General features: G+C 48.8%; 1 protein-coding gene across 1 annotated transcript in view; it reads left to right on the top strand.

Annotated features, from left to right (window-relative positions):
* The window catches only part of LOC149371371 (alpha-tocopherol transfer protein-like), a 45,586-nt gene that overhangs the window by 6,424 nt on the left and 15,880 nt on the right, over positions 1–23,282 (top strand). The window lies entirely within an intron of this gene.

Genomic DNA, 23,282 nt, shown 5'->3' with positions numbered 1-23,282 from the left:
GTCTTCTGTCTCTATCGCTGCGTCTCGCGGTGTTAAGTGCCACCAAGCACCGATCGAGCCTCCGGTCGGGGCGGCGTGCCAGAGAGCAGGTATCGAGGCGAATTCCGGTTTCGGGAAGCCCACTTTTTGTTTCGGCCCACGGGGGCCACTCGATCGTCGCTTCCCTCTCTTCGACACGGTCAGCGGGGCGGAAGCGAGGGCACAGTGTGACCAGGCCTCTCGCCTCGGGGCCGGCCTTCCTCCTGAGAAAGATGGCCGAGCAGCAGTAGGCGAGGAAAAACCCGGGCGCCTCCTCGGCTTGTGGCGTCAGCGGTCCTCCTCTTCCTCACCCGAGAAGAATGGAGGTCGGCCGTTTTCTCGGTCGGCCGAGACACGGAGTCGTGCGCGCTGGCCCCTGGCTTGCCTGGCTGACATGACCGGCTTCTTGGGGTCGTAGTCTAAGACCTGTTATTTTCATTCGTCCTGCTGCTACCAGGTACGCTGCTTGCAGCGACACTTTCGGACTCGAAATGTTGGAATGGGCCAGTTTCGAAGCGGACTGCGTGGTCCCTCTCGCATTCGTTACGCTGTGACCAACTCGTCTCAGCGCACTGACGGTGCTTGGCGAAGGCTTCGGGAGTGCTTTGCGTTCAGGGAAACATTAATTATCATTGCTTACACCGTCGAACAACGGTTTGACCAAGGACCCTTCTGCCAAGCATTTTACCCAAGAGGAGACCGAGCACAAGGCCGGGGTAATGCTTGTCGTCGTCGGCATCATCATCAGCCTGACTACTGTCTGCAGGAAAAAAGCACCCCCCACTGACCACCATGCAGTTAACCAGATCCCGTGCCAGATGCGACTATCCTATCCCTGGTAGTTTAATTCCTATTCTCATTCATATGCTTGACTATGTCACCCTCTGCAACGTTCGCCTTCCAATGGAATCCGCCCTGTTATCGGTTGTCTGCTCACCGGATTACATGCACTGCCCGGGCTCATTTACCTGAACTCAGTTAGGATATCATTAACTGACATTATTTCGAAGCATCTTCCTTAGCTTCCACGTTTCTGCCCCATTGGTGAGTAGTGGCAAGATAGATTATATACTTTGCTTTTGAGGAATAGTGGAGTGTTTGTTCACTCTGGAAAACGGGATCGAAACCAGCACCTCCCCTCCTGCGAGGCAGATATATGCTCGAACCACTAGTTCAACGCAACAGGAACAGTCTCTGTGTGCTTTGGCTGCGTGCAGTGACCGCGCATATGCGTAACAGGCTGACAACTTTTGAGAACAGCTGTCCGTATGATAATTTCTCCCACTAGTTTCCTCTGTGGCAGTTTTCTCAATTCCTGTTTCTCCGAATTTTCCGACTGGTTTGCTTTGTGCCCTTTGGAAGTGTACAGTGTGTGATGGTGTCGCGAATTGGTGACGCGTCCCCGCTTGCCGAAGGGGAACGCTTTCGCGTGCAGATTCGTACAAGAAAACAAACAGATCAAACAAAACGAAGCCGTATGTATAATTTAAAGGAAAGGAGCCAATAAAAAAAAAAAAACCGAAAACACGAAGAAGAAACACACACTCGACACGCGTACAACACTACAGATAAAAGGAAAGGGTTCACCAGATAAGAAGCGTCCCAGGTGAAACGGGAATGCCCTGCAGGCAGCAAGGACGCGGGATGATGACTTGCGATGCGTCGCTGGCGTTACGTTGAAGGAAGCGGTGGTAGAGAGCCAGGTGGTAAGGTGGGACACGGGAAGACGCCGATGGAGTCGTCAGCCGACCCAGGAACTGGGCAGCACCAGCGGGAAAGCCGCAGCCCCGTCGACGGCGTCCCAAAACACCGTAGGCTTATGCAGCCCATCCAAGGAAGCCTCGGCAGCTCGGACCCTCAGTACATCGGCTGCCACTTCCAAACTTGAAATGGACGCAAGAGGCTTGTGTCGGTGATCCAAGGGAAGCCCCCGGCAGCACGGACCCAACGAATGAATGACCAGACTTCCACTGCGGTGTCTTCATCTACACCTCGGTTTTCTAGCACGTCAACTCTCTGCTCCTCGTGCCTGCCTCGCACGCACCATTCACACGTGCACCCGCGCAACGCGGGGCTGGAACGCGCGGCGCTCCGCTGTCCGACGCACCACTGTCGACACGCCGCGTTCAAAATCCCTCGACGATTCTGTATGCACATCACAGATGGATTCCACCTTCACGTTACTCAGTTCGTCAAACGTCGGTTTGACCCGAGGGGGACGACGAATGGGCGTTCTTTCCACGAATGTGTGCAGCTTCGGACTGATCCGATGCAGCTCAATCTCACTGTCTAAATGCTCGTCTTTCCGTGGCAGCAACAAAAAGGTCTCACGGGGAAATGACGGTTATCTCGTTCAAAACGGGGAGACTAACTCCAGCTTGAAAGTACTCTTCCAGCTTCATTTCTTGCTGGAGTAGGTGGGAATGGCTGAAAGTGGGAATTTTTCCAACTGGAAGCAAAAAGCGTTCTGTCTAGATACGATTGCCTGCTCGACAATCCCTGCAGCTGGAAATCGAATTTTCGTCATCTGTGTTTCCAAAAGTTCCAGCAGGGTGTAGGGTCAGTAGAATAATCTTCCAACTCCCGCAAGTATGATACCTCTTCTTATGCATGTGCCGCATCGAAATTGATGATGATGATGATGTCCTCAGGCTTAATGGCACATACCCACGGCGGGGGATTGGCCGGGGTGCATATCGAAATTGAATGGTATTACACCCGCTGCAAATGTAAATAATGACCTCCTTATCTTCTTCACGGACTGAACTATCGTGCTACGTTAAGAACACGAGCGGCTTGCCGATTACAGCCTATTATGGCTGGAACTTCGAGGGTTGTACGTGCATTGTCCGTGAAAAAGAACGACACAGAGAAAAAATCATGAACTTTTGAGTTACACTGAGCAAACGATAATGAATGTCGCAGTGAAGATCGCCTGCAGTTCTTCAACGCCGCTGCAGTCGACATAAGCAAGTTACGCGCAGCAGTTCACTGCATGAGGAGGACTTCACAGAACCGTCAGAGGAAATATTAGAATCGCATTTTTCCAGTAACAAACACAGCATGTGATGATGCTCGCACGCGGAATCGAGAACATATACACTTTTAATCGATATTCAGGCGATAGCGCTAAGAAGCTCGAGTCTCAGAAATGCCGGCCTCGGTGTCGTTGGCCGAGAGCGAAAAATTCACGAAAAATCATTAGAGAAGCAACCTATAGGTGGCAGGCAGGCCACAGGTCACGTGATCCTGTGGCGCAATCACAACCTGCCCATCTAAACGTGAGCGAACTGCCCACTGTGACACGTGGCAATTCAATTACTGATTGGGGACGCGAGAGGTTGCTCGGGGAGAGCAACCTGGGTCCCACAAGCCCCACCAGTAGCAACACCTGCCATCGCAGGGCAGTGGCGCATCGCTTAACTGCTGCACCACTGCCCCGGGAGGGGTATAAGGACTCCAGCGACCTATGAATGTAAAACGGAGAATGACCAATTCCGCATGTGTGGCCATTGTCCCGTTAAGGCTATCGCGCCATACTCCTACGCGGAGCTTATGTGTCCATTCCAAGTTTTTAAAACATTTTTCGCGGCAAATGCAAGACACTCGTGACTGCGATGTTTTCTTCGTTAAATGTATATTTTAATGCTGATATTTAGGCATACTCTTAGCATATATACTGAAGGTAGCTGAACGACGCATCACTCAAGCGGCCCGCCGCGGTGGCTCAGTGGTTACGGCGCTCGGCTGCTGACCCGAAAGACGTGGGTTCGACCCAGCCGCGGCGGATGAATTTCGATGGAGGCGAAATTCTAGAAGCCCCTGTACTGTGCGATGTCAGTGCACGTTAAAGAGCCCCAGGTGGTCGAAATTTCCGGAGCCCTTCACTACGGCGTCCATCATAGCCTGAGTCGCTTTGGGACGTTAAACCCCAATAAACCCATAAACCAAACCATCCCTCAAGCCAGGAACACGAGCTCGAGTGCAATGTGATTTCACCAAACGAGCCCGATCAGTCCGCCACGCCGTAGTCCATGCGAGGTCGCCATCATTTAATCCCCCCCCCTCTCTCTCTCTCCATGTCTTTATCTCTCTCTCCCCATCTCTGCTTGCCACATCATGTCTTCCCTCACTGAATAGTAAACGTCATTTTCCTCAGAATCGACGCGTGCGGCTCTACAGATACACATCACAATCACATGAAATGCCAAGGGACGGAGAGATACTCACTTTAATGTGGCGCGACTAACCCCTCAGCCATAAAATATATAATTGTTTTCAGCTTCCTCGGGGACCAGCAAAATCTGCGCCGTTTTTTATTTTTCATCGTATTTCGCCTTCGTAAAAATGCCATCGCTGGAAACGGAGATTGAACCAGCGTTACACTGGCATCCCGTTTTCGAGATGCCACTGCGGCGGGTTTCTCTTTGCGTTCATCAGTATACACCTTATTATAGCGTTCTAGTATGCACTGTGCTCTACACCCTCATGGGGTTAATTATTAAATCATGTCACGATTCTTCTCCTGCGATTATGTTCCATTCTTATCCATCTGCCGTGACGAGCTGACAGGTACGTCCCAGTAATAGCTGGGCAGCGGTGTTTTTTGAGCCAGTGAAGCATAGTAAAGAGGTTAAAAATGAAGTGCGGAGCGGGGAAGCGCGCTGCTCTAGCTGCGCGCGCTCCTGGCGCCATTTCTACCGCACGCCCAAGCCGAAACGCATTGCCGGAGCCGTTCGCCACTGCGCCTTGGTCGCGTGAGCCCGGGCGGCGGCCGACGCCACTGGGGTTCCGAACTAGGGACCTCCGCTTAGTACTCGTAAGGGCTGGCCCCCTCTGGGTCAGCTCATGCATAACCTCCAGTAGTGTATGTGTAAATAAATGTTTTCCACCACCACCACCGTACAGACAGACTGCGTGTACAGGAGTACAGACTTCAAAACGCCGAAGCGTACATAAGCTCGGAACGTCATGCGAAGTCCCAAGAGACGCCTAGACCCCGAGGTGTGGGCTCGGGAGGCTTAAGCCGTCCGACATCGGCGACTGCAACACCACGGCAGGGCTACGCGAGCTTTCGAAAAGCAAGATGCAAAAACAAATGAGCAAACGCACTAGCGAGCATTCCCCATTCATCATCATCATCGTCATCCTGACTACGACCACCGCAGGGCAAAGGTCTCTCCCGTGTCTCTCCGATTAACCCTGTCCCTTTGCCAGTTGCGGCCACCGTATCCCCGCAAACTTCTTAATCTCATCCGCCCATCTAGCTTTCTGCTGTCACCTGCTGCGCTTGCCTTCTCTTGGAATCCACTACGTTACCCTTAAGGACCATCGGATATTTTCCCTTCGTATTACATGCCCTGCGGAAGCCCATTTCTTCCTCTTGATTTTGACTAGGATATCATTAACCCGCGTTTGTTCCTTCACCCACTCCGCCCGTTTCCGATCTCTTAACGTTGCACCTATCATTTTTCTCACCATAGCTCGCTGCGTCGTCCTTAACCTAATCTGAGCCCTCTTTGTTAGCTTCCATGTTTCTGCCCCATAGGTGAGTACCAGTAAGATACAGCTGTTTTATACTTTTCGCTTGAGGGGTATTGGTAAACTGCCATTCATGATCTGAGAGAACCTGCCATATGCGCTACACCCCGTTCTTATTCTTCTAGTTATTTCCCTCTCATGATTCGGATCAGTAATCACTACCTGCCCTAAATAGACATATTCTCTTACTACTTCCAGCATCTCCCCACCAATTGCGAACTGCTGTTCCCTTGCTAGACTGTTGAATATTACTTTGGTTTTCTGCATGTTAATTTGTCGCCCCACCGTTCTTGCCTGCCTGTCTAATTGATTGATCATGCTTTGCAGTTCATGTCCTGAGTGACTTAGCAAGGCAATGTCATCAGCGAATCGCAGATTACTGAAGTATTCTCCATTAACTCTTATCCCCAACTGTTCCCATTTCAGGCCCCGGAATGCCTCCTGCAAACAGGCGGTGAATAGCATTGGCGAGATCATGTCTCCCTGCCTGACACCCTTCCTAATTGGAATTTTATTGCTGACTTTATGAAGGACTATGGTAGTTTTGCAGTTGTTATAGACATCTTCAAGTAGATTCGCATAGCACTCTTCCACACCCTGATTCCGCAATGCCTGCATGACAGCTGAGGTTTCCACTGAGGCAAATGCTTTCTCGTGATCAATGAAGGCTATATATAGGGGTCGGTTATATTACCATCGGTGTAATTCCTCCCCCCCCCCCCCCCCTAATTTTTTTTCCAGCATTGCGACCCGTCGCGTCCAACGTAGTGCGCACATACCACATGAATAAATGGCGCGCAATAACATTCCACTGTAGGATATCAAGAAGGAGCAGAAGGAAAGGAAACCTATCTCGTAGAGATCATATATGGGCTTTCATGAAATGCAAAAGAAGCGCAGAGTTCAAGGGCGGCCCATGACCCTTGGCTGCTGAGCATGCCCCTGTCTCCGTCCGTTTCTGTTCGTCAAGCCAGGCAGCGCGCATGTTCTATCTGGCTGCTGTCACCGGCCCCTTTACTTAAAGGGAAGCTGAAACGGTTTTTTTGAGAATTCAAGGTTATTCAAAAATTCGAATCCATCGAGCTTCTAGATAAAGCATGCAAAGTATTTTTGCACTAGCATCTAAAATGGTGACATAATCGTCGATACAAACCACGACGATGTTTATGCTTCTCCTCACTACGTTGGAGGAGTGCGAGGAAACTCGGCAGTGACGTCACTGTTGCCGAAGTTTAAGATGTCCGCTGCTTACGCCTCATGCTGCTGTGCGTCGTCAGAAGGCGCCAAACAATGCATCGTGAGCCTCACCTTCGATGGCGTTGGTTTTCTTCCATGAAATAACCATTTTCTCGCTGGAAACGTAGTGCCGTCATGCAAGGGCGTCCGCAGAATTTTTTGCAGGGGGGGGCCCATTGGTTGTTGGCGCCGGAGGGGGGGGGGGTATATTCGCAGCGAAAAGGCACTATTTGCGGAGTAAATTTATTTATTTATATATAAATAAAAAATAAGTAAAATACACACATGAAAGAAAATTACAAGCAGCAAATTAAAGCGCGGATTGTAGAGATACATTGGAGTTTATCAACAAAGAAACAATTAAAATTAATAAAAATGCAAAAAGATACTATCAATACTCGAAGTGCTCAGTCTTACTTCATACGGGTTCTCGACTCACCCGAATTGATGACCAGCACACAGCGCAATATGTTCACAAACACGCAACTACAGTCACTCAGTCAGTCTTCCTTGAACAGCAACTGTAGGCGCCTCGGATTTTTCTGGGCGAATTGCGTAGTTACACGGGTGATAAATTCATTTCTGTGCTTCATTACACGCTCTCAGTGCACAGTCATCATATATATTGATTGGAAAAATGGTTGAACGAGTACGTTGAAAACAAAAGATGACTATATATACAACGAAAACTTATTTACAAGATAAATGCACGCTCGCAGCTTCATACACCTCGCTCCATCTTGCTCGCGCATCCGCACAGTCGAGCAACCGCACACACACTGCTCGCCGCTCGTCGTTTTCTCGTCCGCTGTCTTGGTTGTTCTCACCTTCGTTGACAACCCGCCACTAAAAACACCGAAGCACAAACACAGAGGCGCGCACACGTGCAAGGGCTTACTTGCCACAATATCCACGAATGCGCACTTTTGGGGTGTAAGGAACGCCGCGCGACTTCCGAGGGGAAGGGACACCCGCAACTAATTCGGCCGGAAAATTTGTTTTTGTGCTTTTATGGGGTTCAGAGCCCCAAAACGACTCAGGCTATGAGGGACGGAGTAGTACAGAGTTTCGGATAATGTCGACCACCTGGGTCTCTTTACCATGCACTGACACGCACAGTACATGGGCGCTGTTGTGATTTGAGGCCCAGCCAGAGGTGACAGGCGAGCCAGGCAGGCGCCATCGGGCTGCGTTGACCAAAGGCGCTGGTTTTCGGAGAAGACGCAAGGAACGCTGGTGTGGGGGCGCCTCTGGAGACTGCGTCGCCGTGAACAAAAGCAGCTAATCCCCTTTGCCGAAGGTTCTGAAAGCGGCGCTTCTACCGCACCGAGCTCTCCCGTGGATCGGAGGAGACAGCGCGCGGCGGCGGCGCCAACTCGTCGCCCGCTTGCCCCTGAGCAGCCCGACAAAGCGGGGGTGGACACGGCTGATTTGTCCTTCCCCCCTCAAGAATTCATCGGTGGCCGGCGTACGAACGTATCATGATTATAGCGAGCGACCTGTGCCCTGTGCACTGTCTGCCTCCGTGTCGCTATCTCTCTAGAGATCAAAGAAACAGACACCCATCTCAAGACGGCTCGAAGCACATGCTCGCCGGTGCCGCTGCATGTCTGCAACAGGTCGTCCTTCAGCAGAGCTGGCGGTGGCGTGGTTTGAAAACGGCGGAACGACGCGCGCCCGGACGCGGCATTTCGCAGATGTGACCAAGCGTCGAAGCGGGGCTGCTTTTACCCTTTTGGCTGAGCGCACCACCGCCCCTGGCGTGCGGCCATCACTCACGGTTCGAGTGAGTGATTTTCCAGGGGGGTGCAGCCGCCCCCCCTTGCCCCCCCCTCCGGACGCCCATGCCGTCATGCATGACGTCATTATCGGGGCCTCTGCCCTTCGCTGTGCACTTCAGAGAAGCTGAACGCCGACGACGACTTTATTCGGCGATTACGCCACCATTTCAAATGCTAGAGCAAAACGATTTCGCAGGCTTTACCTGCACGTTTTGCACATTCGGCAACCTTAAACTCATCGAATTCTGAAACCGCTTCAGTGGCCCTTTAAATGGAGAGCGTGCCATTTCATCGCCATCGGCCTTATTGACTCGCTTGGCCGCTTTCTCACCTTCGTGTGCGGCTACGTAAAGCTGATATTAGCGACGCAGTCAAACCCTCATATCTTCTGAACACGGCCACAGCAGCAGCAGCATTACTGGCCCCAAGTGTTTGGAACCAACAAGATAAGGATGACGGCCATTTACAACACGCAGGTTGAGAGGCTATCAGTCAGAACTTAAAGTGGCCGAGTGGTCCAAGGAATTAGAAATACGAGCTGCTTTGTTGGTTCTGGCACTGGTTCGAATCCCGCTCGGAACTGCAGTTAGTTGCTGTTGGCTACTGTTCTGACGGAAAAGTTCTGAGATTATCGGATAAGTTCGGCATCGTGTTCGGACATCAAGTTCGGGGTTCACTCTGGTTTGCGGGCGATGTTCACGTGAACTTGCCAATAAGTTCCCGCGCACTCCTTATACAGTCAAAAGACAGCGGCCGCGAGGATCTTGGAAAGGGTTTGGTTTATGGGGTTTAACGTCCCGAAGCGACTCAGGCTATGAGAGACGCCGTAGTGGAGGGCTCCGGAAATTTCGACCACCTGGGGTTCTTTAACGTGCACTGACATCGCACAGTACACGGGCCTCGAATTTCTCCTCCAAAGAAATTCAACCGCCGCGGCCGGGATCGAACCCGCGTCTTTCGGGACAGCAGCCGAGCACCATAACCACTGAGCCACCGCGGCGGCCTGATCTTGGAAAGGTTCGTCGCGTGCTAGATGCACGCATTGAGAGGCGACGAAGTGCCTCGACAGTCTCCACGCCACACGCTTGGGACACACATTCAATTCCGCAGCCCGCGCCGTGCAGCCACGTCTAGCCGAAAGATGGGCTTTTGTAAACAAGGTTGCTGCACTGTTGTATCGTAAATAATATGTAAATATGTGAAGGGCGCCTGCGCCTCGTTTTTTCCGAGTCTATACACTCGGTAGCCTGAGGCCATGCACTCTCGACACTTGGGGGGCGCAAAAACTGCCATACTGAAACAAAAGCTCCGTTTTTTTTTTTTAATTGTAATTCCAGAGCAAACGTCCTCACATCATCATTCGCTGTCCACTAAGACCACTCACCGACGACGCGTGTCTTATCACTGTCTTATCATCGTGTTTCCTCGCTGCCAATCAATCGGCGGTGACGAATTCCATGTTTCAGCCGCTCATTGACCCCGTTGTTATTCTTGACCCCAGTAGAGTCAGTGTGTTTTCTTATCACGGACGATGTTGTCCAGCGTCATTCAGACTGACTGACCACTGCCGTCATCTTTGTCCTCGTTGTTGTGGTTGTCATCAGAGGAAATTACGCATACCCACTGCGGGGGATGGGCCAATACACAGGCGCCGACTCACAGATGCTCAAACGTATTTTTCGCAAGAAGTTTTAAGCGAACACTTGTTTCATGCGAGTTGAGTCACTGAATTTTGGACGAGGGCTTTGTGTGCGGAATATTGGGTCGTTTGATTACGGGTGAATTTTATGCATGAACAGAAATAAGTGGGAATCTAGAAAGAATTCAAGATGGACGTCATTTCTTATCTAAGAGGAAGTTTTGAATGACAGAGTCTACTTACATTCCTGTAGCCGCGCCCAAGCGTAGAAGCTCGAATAGAACAACCCTAGCAGACAAACCCAGACCGAGGGTTTTCTAGTAGGCGCCTCCGTGAACTGGAGAAGCGGCGGCAGGACAACAAAAAATGGTTGATCGTCTCGGGTTAAATATTTGCAATAACACATACCTGCGAAATCTAGCCGCCGTAATATATGAGCAGGTTGAGAGGAGAGTAATGATTGGGCCTTGAAGGGATGCCTACGCCTAGGTACCTGCAACCTCATTTAAATGAATTCTTCTGTGCCCAGGCACCCAAATTAACCGTACTAAACACACTTGTGGTGGTTCCCAAAACTTCTGTACGCGTAGTGCCTGTGATTCCGAGATAAGAGAAGAACAAAGAGATAATGAGCCCATCATAATCATGGCAGAAGAAAAACAGTTGTCTAACTCACGCAAAGCCAGAACCACTGCTAAAAACTTGACCAAGTAAATGTGGGTGAAGTCGGGGAGGCGGGGGGGGGGGGGGGGGGACGAACAATGAGGCACAGAGAGAAAATACAGTCAAAACTCGATCTAACGAAACCCGATTTTACGAAGTTCCTGATCTAACAAACAAATTTTGATTTCCCCGGCAAGATACCCCTAGAGTTCAGTGTTCTCAATAACCCTAAATAACGAAACAAACGTCCACTAAACCCGATTTAACGAATTTTTTCCGGGACGCAATTAGTAAGAAAAGAGGTGATTTCTCACTTATTTGGCCCACGATGTATAGCAACAATTGTTCGCAGCGTGCCAACAGTAATATCTATAGGCGCCCAAGTCGCGGTCCTAGTTTAGTTTTGACGGGACTGCAAGCTGCGCCACTGCACGGAACATTGGACTCAGTAGTCGGCGGCGCTCAGTCCCACCTTGACATGGAATCCGTTTTACCAGATGGTTTTTTTCAGTACAAGTGATTCGAGCCACCTTCGCGGACTGTTCGTACGCGCAAGTGCGGGTTATCGGCAAATATGATGCCACAGTAGCTTTTGGGCGCAGCTACGTTGCGATTTTAAATTTCGAAGTGCGTAAAAATGCCTTCCTCGATCTTACGAATTTCCAGATTTAGCGAAATAATTCGCGGCTGCTCTTCACTTCGTTACATAGAGTTTTAACTACCGACATCTGCTTTTTCTTGATCCTGTGAGCATTCCGCTCACTTACTTCCTTACATTTCACTTTTTGGCTTGTGCCAACTGCCTCACTTCTGAGATATTTAACCTCGGTGGGCAAGTTTGTGTGGTACCTTTGTGAGGTCCAGAAGATTTACAGGACCAACCTTCAGGATTTTCGGATACTCACAGTAGCCCTGAGAGAATACAATCCTATCAATATATCTATTTAGTACTAAAGATGAAGAAGGTGAAAAGAATGATGATGAAGTCATTTTTAATTGGGCCTAACATTGGGGATCAGTCCTCATATTCCGGGAGCCCGTTGGCTTGCAGCTGCTCTTGCCTTTTCGGTCAGCTCCTGCTCAACTTTTGGGCCTAAGCTGTACAGAATTTCCTCCAACTGTTCAATCGTCGGTCCTGAGTGTTCCGATACAACCTTCTATAGCTTGCACCGCTTTTTCCTAGCCCGTGTACTGTGCGATGTCAGTGCACGTTAAAGAACCCCAGGTGGTCGAAATTTCCGGAGCCCTCCACTACGGCGTCTCTCATAGCCTTAGTCGCTTTGGGACATTAAACCCCATAAACCAAACCAAACCAAACCTTTTTCCTAGCCGCAGATAAAAATTTAATTTTTTTTTTTTAGGAAAGGAAATGACGCAGTAACTGTCTCACGTTTATCGGTGGACACCCGAACCGTGTCGAGAGGGAACAGATAAAGGAGGTATTGAAAGGAGGAAGAAAGAAAGAGATGCCGTAGTGGAGGGCTCCGGAATAATTTCGACCACCGGGGGTCTTTAATGTGCACTGACATCGCACAGCACACGGGCACGTTTTGCGTTTCGCCTCCATCGAAACCCGGCCGCCGCGGCCACAAGCAGCCAGTGGCCGATTCGGGCGTACCAAACATCCACTGCCGTTGACCGCCCAGAAAAGTTTGGTCGTTTCCATGGGAGCAGTGGGGAACATGGTCGTTTTCCACTACTTCTGTCTAGGCAGATGGCACTAATTGTTGCCATTATGTCCCCTACACTCTTGTTCATTGCGAGCAAACCCAATTTTCGACTATTCCTTCTTCAACTGTTACCAATGAATTTTCGTCTTCTTTTACTCACGACTGTTTTTCTTTCTCTACATGACCGAATTCAGTATGAGCTGCATCTCCTCTTTCGGCAAACCACACCAGGACGTTTTCAGATAGTGAGAAATATCTGAGGTGCCTGCTTGTCCTTTCTGATTTAATACGCTTAATTAAGTAGAAAGGCAAAACAATTTTATGAACGCGCTTTTCTGGTTTCACTTGCGTGACACTATAACAACCAATCCCTGACGTCCGCATAAGAGGATCATGCAAAAAGTGGTGCCCAACATTTAATATTATTTTAAGAGCAAAAATGTCCTAATTAGGTTACTAGCTATTTCCTACAAATTTTAGACAATGTAGTACAAAATTATCAGCACGCAAAAGCAAGTACTTAAGAAATAAAAAAAGACCGGCTAAGCTAAGCTTGAGGCTTAGTTTGGTTTAAGTTCGGCGAAAGAAGACACCCAAACGGGCTTGTGAGATCAGATTTGTTTATCTCAATCAAGAAACCTCAATTCCTTTTATTTATTTACTTATCGTTATTATTACTATAATAATTATTATTATTGCGGTTTTTGCTATTGCCTTTATTATTTTTTAATTTTATTTCATTTTTTACCGTTTTGAGCACCTGTCAGTGGCCGCCTGTGTCTTGGACAATCCCCCGCAGTGGGTACGCGCCATTATTTTGAGGACAACATCAACAACTGTCGATCCGACCGACGATGCACTCGGCACAGCAGGCTAGGCGAGGCTCTACCCCAATGTTTTTCAAAAGATCGCGAAAAGGCGCACAAGTCCTGCGCGTAACTCACGTTTAAATATTGAGCTATATTCGATGAGAACAGCGGGAAAGCAGGTCCTATTAAGAAAACTCCACAATTAGTCGAAGTCATTTGATTGCTTTCTTTTATGGGTAAGCAACGTAAAGACAGAACGCACCTGGGTATGGCTGGAGCGCCGTGCCAGCGCTGTGTCGTCGTGTTACACCGAAGCTTGGCTCAGGGGTCCTTCGTAAAATGGTTCTATAGCCGTAAAACATCAGTACATGTGCACATCCCGTGGCGCCCTTGATTTGTTTCGTGCGCCATCTTCTTTGTTGTTACAACCCAAACTAAAAAAAAGTGTGAGAAGTTGAGTCCATGTCAGTAAGCGAGCCTTTTCGTGCCAATTTCAGTTCTGACCTTAATGACGTTCATGAATATAAGCACTTCAAAAAATATTATTTTTTTTTCCTCATATGTGGACACCAGGACCAGAAGAGTTAAAGTTGACTAACGCCTTTCGGGCATGTCAAAGGGACTGCAGTTTTGTCTAATAGTTCGTTGATTTTTATTTTCTATCGATTCCTTAGGCATATTTAACTAATTTTTAAATTTCACCTCAAAGAATGCCACACGAAACATCTTCCCCCATTTCTTCGTCTCCTTTTCACCTTTTTGAGCATCTCGCATACCACAAGGTAGGATCTAAGAGCTACGGCCGACAACGCATAGCGCAATGATGAGATGTCAACGAAATTATAGGAATATTTTGATGTCATGCGGAGAACGTTACCTTTGAATGCAGGCATGAAGACTTGCGCTTTAGCGGCCCCGAGGTTTGTAATTCCTGAACGGCAAAACACACATTTGCAAATGTAAGGTGGGATTTGTTCGGTGAAGCTTCTCAACGGGAGCAGGGCTAACAGCAGTCCGCGGTCAGCCAGTCGAGCAGGAGCATGCACCCGGCGATGGCCACGCGGCTCGCGCGTATCCCGTCGTCTTCCTTACACAATGAATAACGGCGTCGACTTCGTAGCATCGTAGACAGCCGTCGCACACACCCGGGAGACCAAACACAATGCTTCTGATCAAGTTCCTTTGCACATTTGCACGCGCACGACTTCCCTGCAAGATGTCAAATCATAAAGTAAATCCTATGTTCCTTTGAATTAGCCGCGTGCTTACAGGCGGTATTCAGAGAATTGGATTGGGAACAGTTGGAGATGAAAGGTAATGGAGAATATTTGCTGGTGGCATTACCTTGCTGAGTAGTTCGAGACGAATTGCAGAGTATAATTGAGAACTTATAGACGAGTAAATAATTCGGCCGGTCTAAAAAATTAATGCAAAGACATCTAATGTAATGTTCAACGATCTAGGATGGGAGCGAGTGTTTAAGATAGGCAGTGAAGCATTGAAAGTGGCAAGGGAATACATAAGTCTTAGGGTGGGTGGCTACCGCAGGTGCGTAACTAGAGTGAAATAGCTGTGAGAATAAGAATGCGGCGGGATGCGTTTGGCACGTATTCTCAGGTCATGAATAGCAGCTTACCAATATACCCGAAGAGGAAAGCATATAATAGTTGTATCTTGCCAGTACTCAGCTATGGTAGGAGACTAACGAAAAGGCTTGACATTAAATTTAGAATAGCGCAACAAGCTTTGGAAAGGAGCATAATAGGTGTAACGTTAAGAGACAGGAAGAGTCGAAGCAGATGAGGTCAGCGAACAAAGGCTAGTTTATGACATCCTAGACGAAATCACGAGGAAGAAATGGACGTTGGTTGGACTGATGCAACACGGTTATAGAGTGAGGAATTAGTGACATCGTGCTCTGCCATCCCTACGTTGTCGAGCGCCGCGCCTGCTCGTCGGCGGAGTGTGGTGTGTGGACGCACGTTGCTTGGAACAGGTTTGTGCCTCACGGGACCTGGTAGCACACAAAGAAGAACTTGGGAGGGCAGTGAGGGTCGTCCTCTGAATTCTTGTTTAAGCCTGCGGAAGATTCGAGGATCTCGTTCTGACCCTTAGGTTCGTGGAATCTGTAGGTTTTTTGTTTTCTTTTTTTAGCTTCGATGCATCCTTCTCGGATGTTTACCTACACCTCGCGACAGGGTGTACAGCCTTTGTCAAAAGTGCCCGGCACGCGAAATTCATTGTTGAACCGTGAAATGAGACACTAGCGGCACCCGACAGACGTGAGGACAATAGGTCTGGTCGCCCTCCATGGACTTGGAGTTTCAGAGGTGCTGTTTGCCCTGCTGCACGGCTCGACAGCGAACCGCATGGATTGGACATTTGACACAGGCTGTACCTCGGTTAGACTGGTTATGAGAGGTAGCGCCTGTATGCGCAGACAATGAGGAGTCATAAAGTCATTTGTACTGAACTGCCGATAGGACAAAGAATTTTCGACGCAGCGACCACATCCACGAGGAAGCGTATACACACTTGTTGTCGGCATCCCGGCCGTGACCTGGAAGTGACCCTTCACATGGCGACGTCTATGTTCATTCCACGCGCATGTTTTGCAGCCACATCGCGGCATTGCCCTTTTTGTCGATCGGTATTCGAAAAACCTTGGTGGTGTCGCTCTGCTGGACTTGATGGCCCGCTAAGAACAGGCCATCCTGCTTACCAGATACCAGAGTATAAAGTGCTTCACGTCTGGTTTATTTCGACACGCGGTGTAGTCTGCTTCAGCCTGCTTCCGGGACCGTATAGGAGTCGACAAATGGCTGCTTTGAAGTTCGAATCAGGCGCGCACCACGGACATCCTGTACACCGGGGCATTAACCTCAAGTTTACGACACCACTTCAATCACAGATTGTGCGCGCGTAAAAAGAAAAAAAAAATCGCTGATGCTTTTACAGCTGTAGTTGGGACTTTCATCGCAGTAAACAACATTGGCGTCGTAATAGCAGACGTCTGCTTTCACCTGATGGTCGATGAGAACGTACAGGGACATGTGATCTCTGACATCGGCTTCCTCCCCCGAGCCTTTTTGGTCACCTAGTGAGTGCAACTTGCAAAAAACTTCAAGGCAGGCGGACGGAGTATCTCTCTGTTTAGTACTTGTGATCCTTTCTCCATTGTGTAATGAAGTGAGAATTTAAGCCCGAAGTGTGGGACTGTGATTTCGACTATTTCGCAGCAGCTATACAAATGTATACGTACGCTTCACGCAGTTCACTTTGTCCCAATTGCATAGTACCATAGTCCTTCAATGCTTTTTAAGGACTATGATAGTCTCTTTCACATCACTTCCTGCGCAGTCTAAAGTATACGGAACTCGATCTTAGGCGTCCTTCTTTTTTCAAATGTCGTTGTATTATTATTGTAACAGAAAAATTTAATTTAAAAACGTTGTTACGGAGAAACCATTTCTCGCATTTAATTAGAACGAATAGCACGTAGACTTAAAATTTAGGTCGTTTTTGATGCAGCGCGGTCTGCACGCCATGATAGTCCTTAGAGAGGAAGAAATATGCAAAGGTGCCAAAGCACGGACACCGACTGACGGCAAAAGCAAAGAGACTAAGAAAGAGGCAGACAGATCAAGATGAATGGCCATCCGAGCGCTGCCACGCGTAAGAGTCGATCCTCGCGGTCCTTTAATTTTAGAGCGTAGCTCTTAAGCGCCCATTCGTGGGCTGGGACGCGTACGTCGCCGCCGTCGGTGTAACCGAGTCAAACCATAAGTTAATAAATAAACATTACCGCGACTGGGATACGAACCCGCGACGCCGCGAACAGGTCAACTTCGCTGGCCACTTCACGAAAGCATATGCTATCTCCCCAGCCGATCACGCCTCGTCTTAAACTACAACACACTCGCGCTGTGCTTCGCGAATAATCGTCTTCATCAACTAATACTGCTCTCTAACTAATATCGTTGCCAGACGTGCCGACGACCCAGCGAAGCAAAGCAATGAACCTACGAAGCCTGAGACACCCACAGAACTGCGCTCAAATTTCGCGTTAGGGAGAATCGTAATCGTTGTTAGAATTTTTTATTTTTATTTTTATTTTCTGCAAGGGGGGGGGGGGAGCAGCTCTGCTCCGCAGTGCGTTCACATTCGGCCGCTCGGCGGTTGCGCGCAGTTCCAGGCGACGCGGGGCAAGGGCTACGCCGCGGTCACGAGCAGCCGCCGTCGCCGCAGTCAGCCCCCGGCGTCGGCGAGGTCGGCGACCTTTAAAAGGAAACGGCACCGCGCCGCAAGTGAACGCGCATTGAGCGGCAGCGAGAGCGAGTGCAGCGGTCGACATTTTCGACAGCCAGCGTCGACCCCTTTCGGTCTCGCCCGCTGCGCGATCGGGCTCCGCCGTGCCACAGCCGTGCAGTATGCGCTCGCCCTACCCCTACGCCAAAGCACGAATTCGTGCGCCGGTGACGTCACTGGGCAAGGGAGGAGGCCGCTGACACGCGGGGTGCTGTTGAGGCACCCAGTGCCTCAGGCGGGGGACGTATGTCCACGCCTGTAATGTACTGTGCACGCATGAAGCGCCTGCGCGTGTGCCTTCACTCAGCGAGTTTCTTATTGTGTTTGAATTCTTGATCCACCAGTGATCGACATTGTTCAATAATCGACGCATATGATTAGGAAAAGGAAATCTATACTTTATTTGAGGCCAACGCTGGGCCCTCGTGAAAGGAGCGCTTTCTTCTCAGCAGCCCGAATGAAGCTAAGCGCTGTATAATGTTAAGAAATACTGTAAAAATTATTTGGGCGCTAAGGTATGGTTTTCTTGTATATAGCCCTATGAGGTACTCTTGCATTAGTTCTAGAGATATCGCAAGTTTACAAGGTCACGATTCATTATCTTCCCACCATCATCAGCGCCAGCAGCAGCCAGATTACACCGACTTCAGGACAGAGAGGCCTTCCCCAAATATCTATAATCAGCGCGGTCCTGCCTCAGCCACGGTAACCGTTAAAGGAGGGATTTCTTAATCTAATCTCCCTACCTGACAGCCGCTGGCTATGTTTTCCTCCTCCGGGAATTTATTCTGTCACCCATCGTCCGGCTACCTTTTCTTTGTGTAACATATCCTTAAAACCAACAAGCCCAAGTTTCTATCTCATTAACATATCCCGGCCAAGCAGATATAACCCCCCGTTAGCACCAGTACGTCATTACCTCGGGTTTGTTATCTAATCCGCTTTGCTTTCTGTCCCTCAACGCTCCCTCCTAATCACTTCGCTTTCAATAGCCCAGACCAGTGACTAGGCAAGGTACCAGGTTATTCATGGTGGTGGCTGCGCGGGGATACAGGAGATTGGGAGAGGGACTGAATGTTGGGTCTGCATGACGCCTCTGCGGCATATTGTTCTTCATAGAAACAACATAAATGAAATGCGATGGACCCCATTGAAGGGGTCCATGCGGCCCGCACAATCTTTAAACCTCCTCCTCATCGGGGTCTGAGCGAAACGCTGGGCAGATAGTTACTCGATGGCGTTAAAGACCCCGTTTACAGAAAATCCGATGTCGGCGTTGTGTGTGGCGTCAGCGTTGTGAGCGACAGGTGACGGGCATGGCTCTGGCAGCTGGTCCCCAGAGAGCAATCTAGGAGGCATGTGGGCCACATATAGGTCACGTGACCCTGCGGCGTCATCACAACCTGCCCACCGGTTAGAGAGCAAACAGCCCATCGTGGCAGTTAAATTAATGATTGGTCGCTCGGGAGCAGCAACCTGTGTCGCACAAGGCCCACCACTCGGAGCACCTGCCATCGCAGGGCAGTGGCGCATCGCTTAACCGCTGCGCCACTGCGCCAGGAGGGGTATGAGGACTCCCAGTAGATTATGACCTTGCGCATATATGGGAATTAAGGCACCACGCTATCACGTCACACCCTTAAGGCTGAGCTTAATTGTCCCCTAAAATTTTTTGATCTGCGGAGCACCTCCTCAGAAGCGTTTAGCACTACTGTGAGTGCTTCCAAATCCTCGTATTGTTGCGCGTGCTTTGGTTGTCGCGACTGCGCGGGCCACCGACTCTTGGCGCAAAACGAAGAACCGGTCAAGGACGCGAATCGGGCTGGAACGCCTTCCGATATAGAAGGCGACACGGCTGGCGACACAGCCCTGCACTGCGACTAGGTGCCTCGGGACCTGACAATACACTGCAAGCCAGGGCTTGCGTGCTGCGCAGACACCATGCAGAGCTCGCACGGCCTAGTGACGTCGCAAACACATGCCAGGTCGCGCGTGTCGCGTCTGACCCCACTGTCTGCTGTGTGAACTAGGCGTGCAAGCACTTTCGCGGGACATCCTCTGTGTGTGTACATTTTCAGGGTTGTCCCATTGTTCTGTTTTCTTTTAAAGCAAAGCATATTTGTAGGATATTTGTAGCGTTTCCTTGAGCCTACAATGTACACAACTTTGCAGTGGACGTTCGCATAGCTGCCTGATAAAGGGTATGCCGAGTGCACTGCATATTTCCTTGACGTGGGCACAACAGCGGAAACACTGCGTTTTAGACAGCCTATAGCTGCTAACGTCCTCGGAGGAATTTGGTCATTGGAAAAAGGAGGCAAACTGCACGCTCGGATGTTTTAGGATACGACCATAGCATTAGGACTGTATTAGGGCTTAAACCTTTACGGCTCTTCGGGTTCATACCATTGCACTTTTGTGAGTCGTGCGGTGAAATTGAATCTTTTGAACAGTTTGTCTTTTTCTGGCGGTGGTATGCTCTTCAGAAAAGGCCTTATTTGGAGATTCCCCTCGTCCGATTAGGTCTCACTCTGACCCAGTTATCCACTTGTTCGGTAAGAACATCAAGGGGCAAGCCCTAAAACCAGCGTGCAAGTATATCTCCCTGAATATGTCATAACAACGCTGAGATACTGTTGTTAACTTCAAATTCCTTTTGAAATTCTCTCACCTTTCTTTAAAAACTAAAATCTATAATAATTTCAACCCCCTTTCAATATTACATGTAAGCCTTCTCCCAAGCCTCTAGTTAGGCATCTATGTAGTAACCTTACCTGGAATTAAGAATTCCTTTTCTTTTTTCTTCCTTTTCTAAGGAAATAAAATGATTGATTGATTGATTGATTGATTGAAAAAAAAAATGAACTCAAACCCTGGTCAATGCCCCTACGCGGGTATTTGCCACTTCTACAAAGGAAAAGGAGAGAAAAGTCTACAACAGCTGTATTTTACCGGTACTCCCCTATGGGGCAGAAACGTGGGGGCTAACAAAGAGGGTTCAGCTCAAGTTAAGGACAACGCAGCGAGCTATGGAAAGAAAAATGATAGGTGTAACGTTAAGAGTTCGGAAGCGGGCGGAGTGGGTGGTAGATCAAACACTGATAGGTGTCAGTCGAACGGGTTGGTCGTATCCGGCCGGCGGCATCTCGATAGGCAAATGTCTGAGCTCGGTGCTGAAAGGGTATAGGAGGTTTGAAGTCAGCTTTGAGCTCTCAAGTCGAAAGCGTGCAGTTAAATGCTGAACTCCTGTTTTATGCTAAACGACACCCCATATGATGTTTTCTTGACGGGCTCATCTGCTGAAGGACTACGAACACGCTATAGAGTTCCAGCTCATCAAGTATGTATTCGGGTTTTACCTGAGACCTACCCTTTATGCCGACCATCTGTGCTGCGAGGGAGCGAAAACATGAAATGTCAACTCTGAAAGAAGGAATTGTTGGCCATGTTCATTGAAGGAAAGGGTTCGTACTTGCTATGGGTAAGTTTGCCGAAAGCCAAGTAGATCGAGTACGGTCTTCGTCAACTGCTGAGGTGCCTTCCCGTTTTGGAACATGCTACCATGAACAATAAAAAAAAGGCCACAGATTTTCTTCATAACAGTTTAGCGGCTGAGTGATATGTTTGCAAATGCGAGGTGTTCTTCCTGTTTGGCTTGCATGGCATATGCCAAAGTCTCATGACTGACTAAGACAGTGGCGTGGACGCAAAACCGGTCCGCAATTACTTCAGGGCAGGTGTTTTCAAGCTACGCAGTGTTTACAGAAGGTTATGCTTTAGTGACGTCTCGTTGACTTGAGGGGAGCAACTGTCTATTTTAGAACAGTTTTGAGGATCTGCCGCAAGCTTAGTGCTTTCAACACGAACCTGAAGCTCAGTTTTTATGTCGCGCCTTTGTCGACGCGTCTATAGTGAGGTAACAGAGAAAGGGACACCATCACCACTCGGTACTGTTATCTCTTGTTCGTTTTGTCTCTCATGCCTGAGCTCATTTTTGTTTTCAATTTATAAAATTTACAAAAAGTTTCAATGCATAAATGAATTCCATCCCTTGCATGTAAGATTCCCCGCCTAATTTTTGCCACAATTGCGCAGCTCAGCTGGGCAAACATTCAAGAGCAGTCATGTCCATGTAAAACTATGCATTTTATAAACGGCAACGTATGGCGTAGGCGACGTACACGGCCGAGCAAATAGGGGGATATTTATGCATGTTACCCCAAAGGTAAGCTTAAAAGGCTAGGAACATAGACAAATAGGAGACGTATAACCTCGGTATGATACGGGGATCATGTTATCACTAAATGTCAGCAAGTGCTGAACTCTTGTTTTCCCAGTCACTCCATCCAGCGCCAAACTCTCTCTCGTGCCGGCAGGAGCTGATATCTGAGGCACTTGAGAGTTATCTACGGTGCACTTTTGAACTGGCGACCTCGTATCAAGTACATATCGCATGAAGGGGAGCGCGCCTTAGGTTTGCTGCGTCGTGTCAGCCGCAGAATTAAGGTATCGGTACAAACAGACAGGCTTGTGATGATCTACAAGCTTTACTTACGCTCGCCCTATCCTTGGGTTCGGTTTCGTCGTTTATTGAGGGTGTACAGCATACAAGGTCCATCCTCTTATACTTCTCGAGAGGCAAGCCTTGCGGCCATGCCCCAGTTTTCCTAGTTTTGAGTCGAACAGTGTTTTTTACTAATGAGACACGAGTTCTTCCATTATATATCCGGCTTCTGCAACTTATGGTTCAGACCATCCTGAAATCATATTCTTTTGGATCGTTCACAAACTATTTTTATTTGGGCAGTCTTTTTTTTGTTCGAAATGAGACAAATCCAAAAACGGAATATAAGTCAAATTATACTGTAATGGTAAGTAGATCCGCACATTTTTCCCTTGAGAAAACTATAATAAACAAACTTTGCCCGTAAAGCCTAGGAAACCTGCCTGGACATCCTACTTCAAATAAAAACTGAGCCAGATCCTGCTGATGGACTGATCTAAATGGGTTACATACACTCGCGAGAGCCTTATTTGCTTGAGCTTCAAGCTTGAACTGTTTCGAGAAGCAGACACTAAGCTCACATACTGGTATTGAGGAGATTATTTGCTTAATTTTTGAGTACATAGATGTGTAAAGTTGCTCCAACAAACATATAAAGGATATTTCATTTCTTTTCATTGCATTACCTTAAAGGCCCCAATAAGGCGTGTTACGTAAGGGGCGTTAAGATTTAAAGAAATAAAGTTACAATCACAGGATTTTTTGTTTACATTTTCAACTAACTCTGATGAGCACGGGATGATAGCGACAGTGTTTGGAAGGGCGTTCCAGTCTGCAGCTGTGCGAGGAAAAAAGGTTGGTTGGTTGGTTTATGGGGTTTAACGTCCCAAAGCGACTAAGGCTATGGAGACGCCGTAGTGGAGGGCTCCAGAAATTTCGACCACCTGGGGTTCTTTAACGTGCACTGACATCGCACAGTACACGGGCCTCTAGAATTTCGCCTGCACAGAAATTCAACCGACGCCGCGGCCGGGATCGAACCCGCGTCTTACGGGTCAGCAGCCGAGCACCATAACCACTCAGCCACCGCGACGGCAGAAAAAAAAAAGGAAT

This window comes from Amblyomma mixtum, chromosome 1 (genome assembly GCF_055824585.1).
Source record: "Amblyomma mixtum isolate Tamu chromosome 1, ASM5582458v1, whole genome shotgun sequence".
NCBI classification, from domain to species: domain Eukaryota; kingdom Metazoa; phylum Arthropoda; class Arachnida; order Ixodida; family Ixodidae; genus Amblyomma; species Amblyomma mixtum.
Note: the sequence above shows the minus strand (reverse complement) of the source record. Positions and strands in the feature narration are given on the sequence as shown.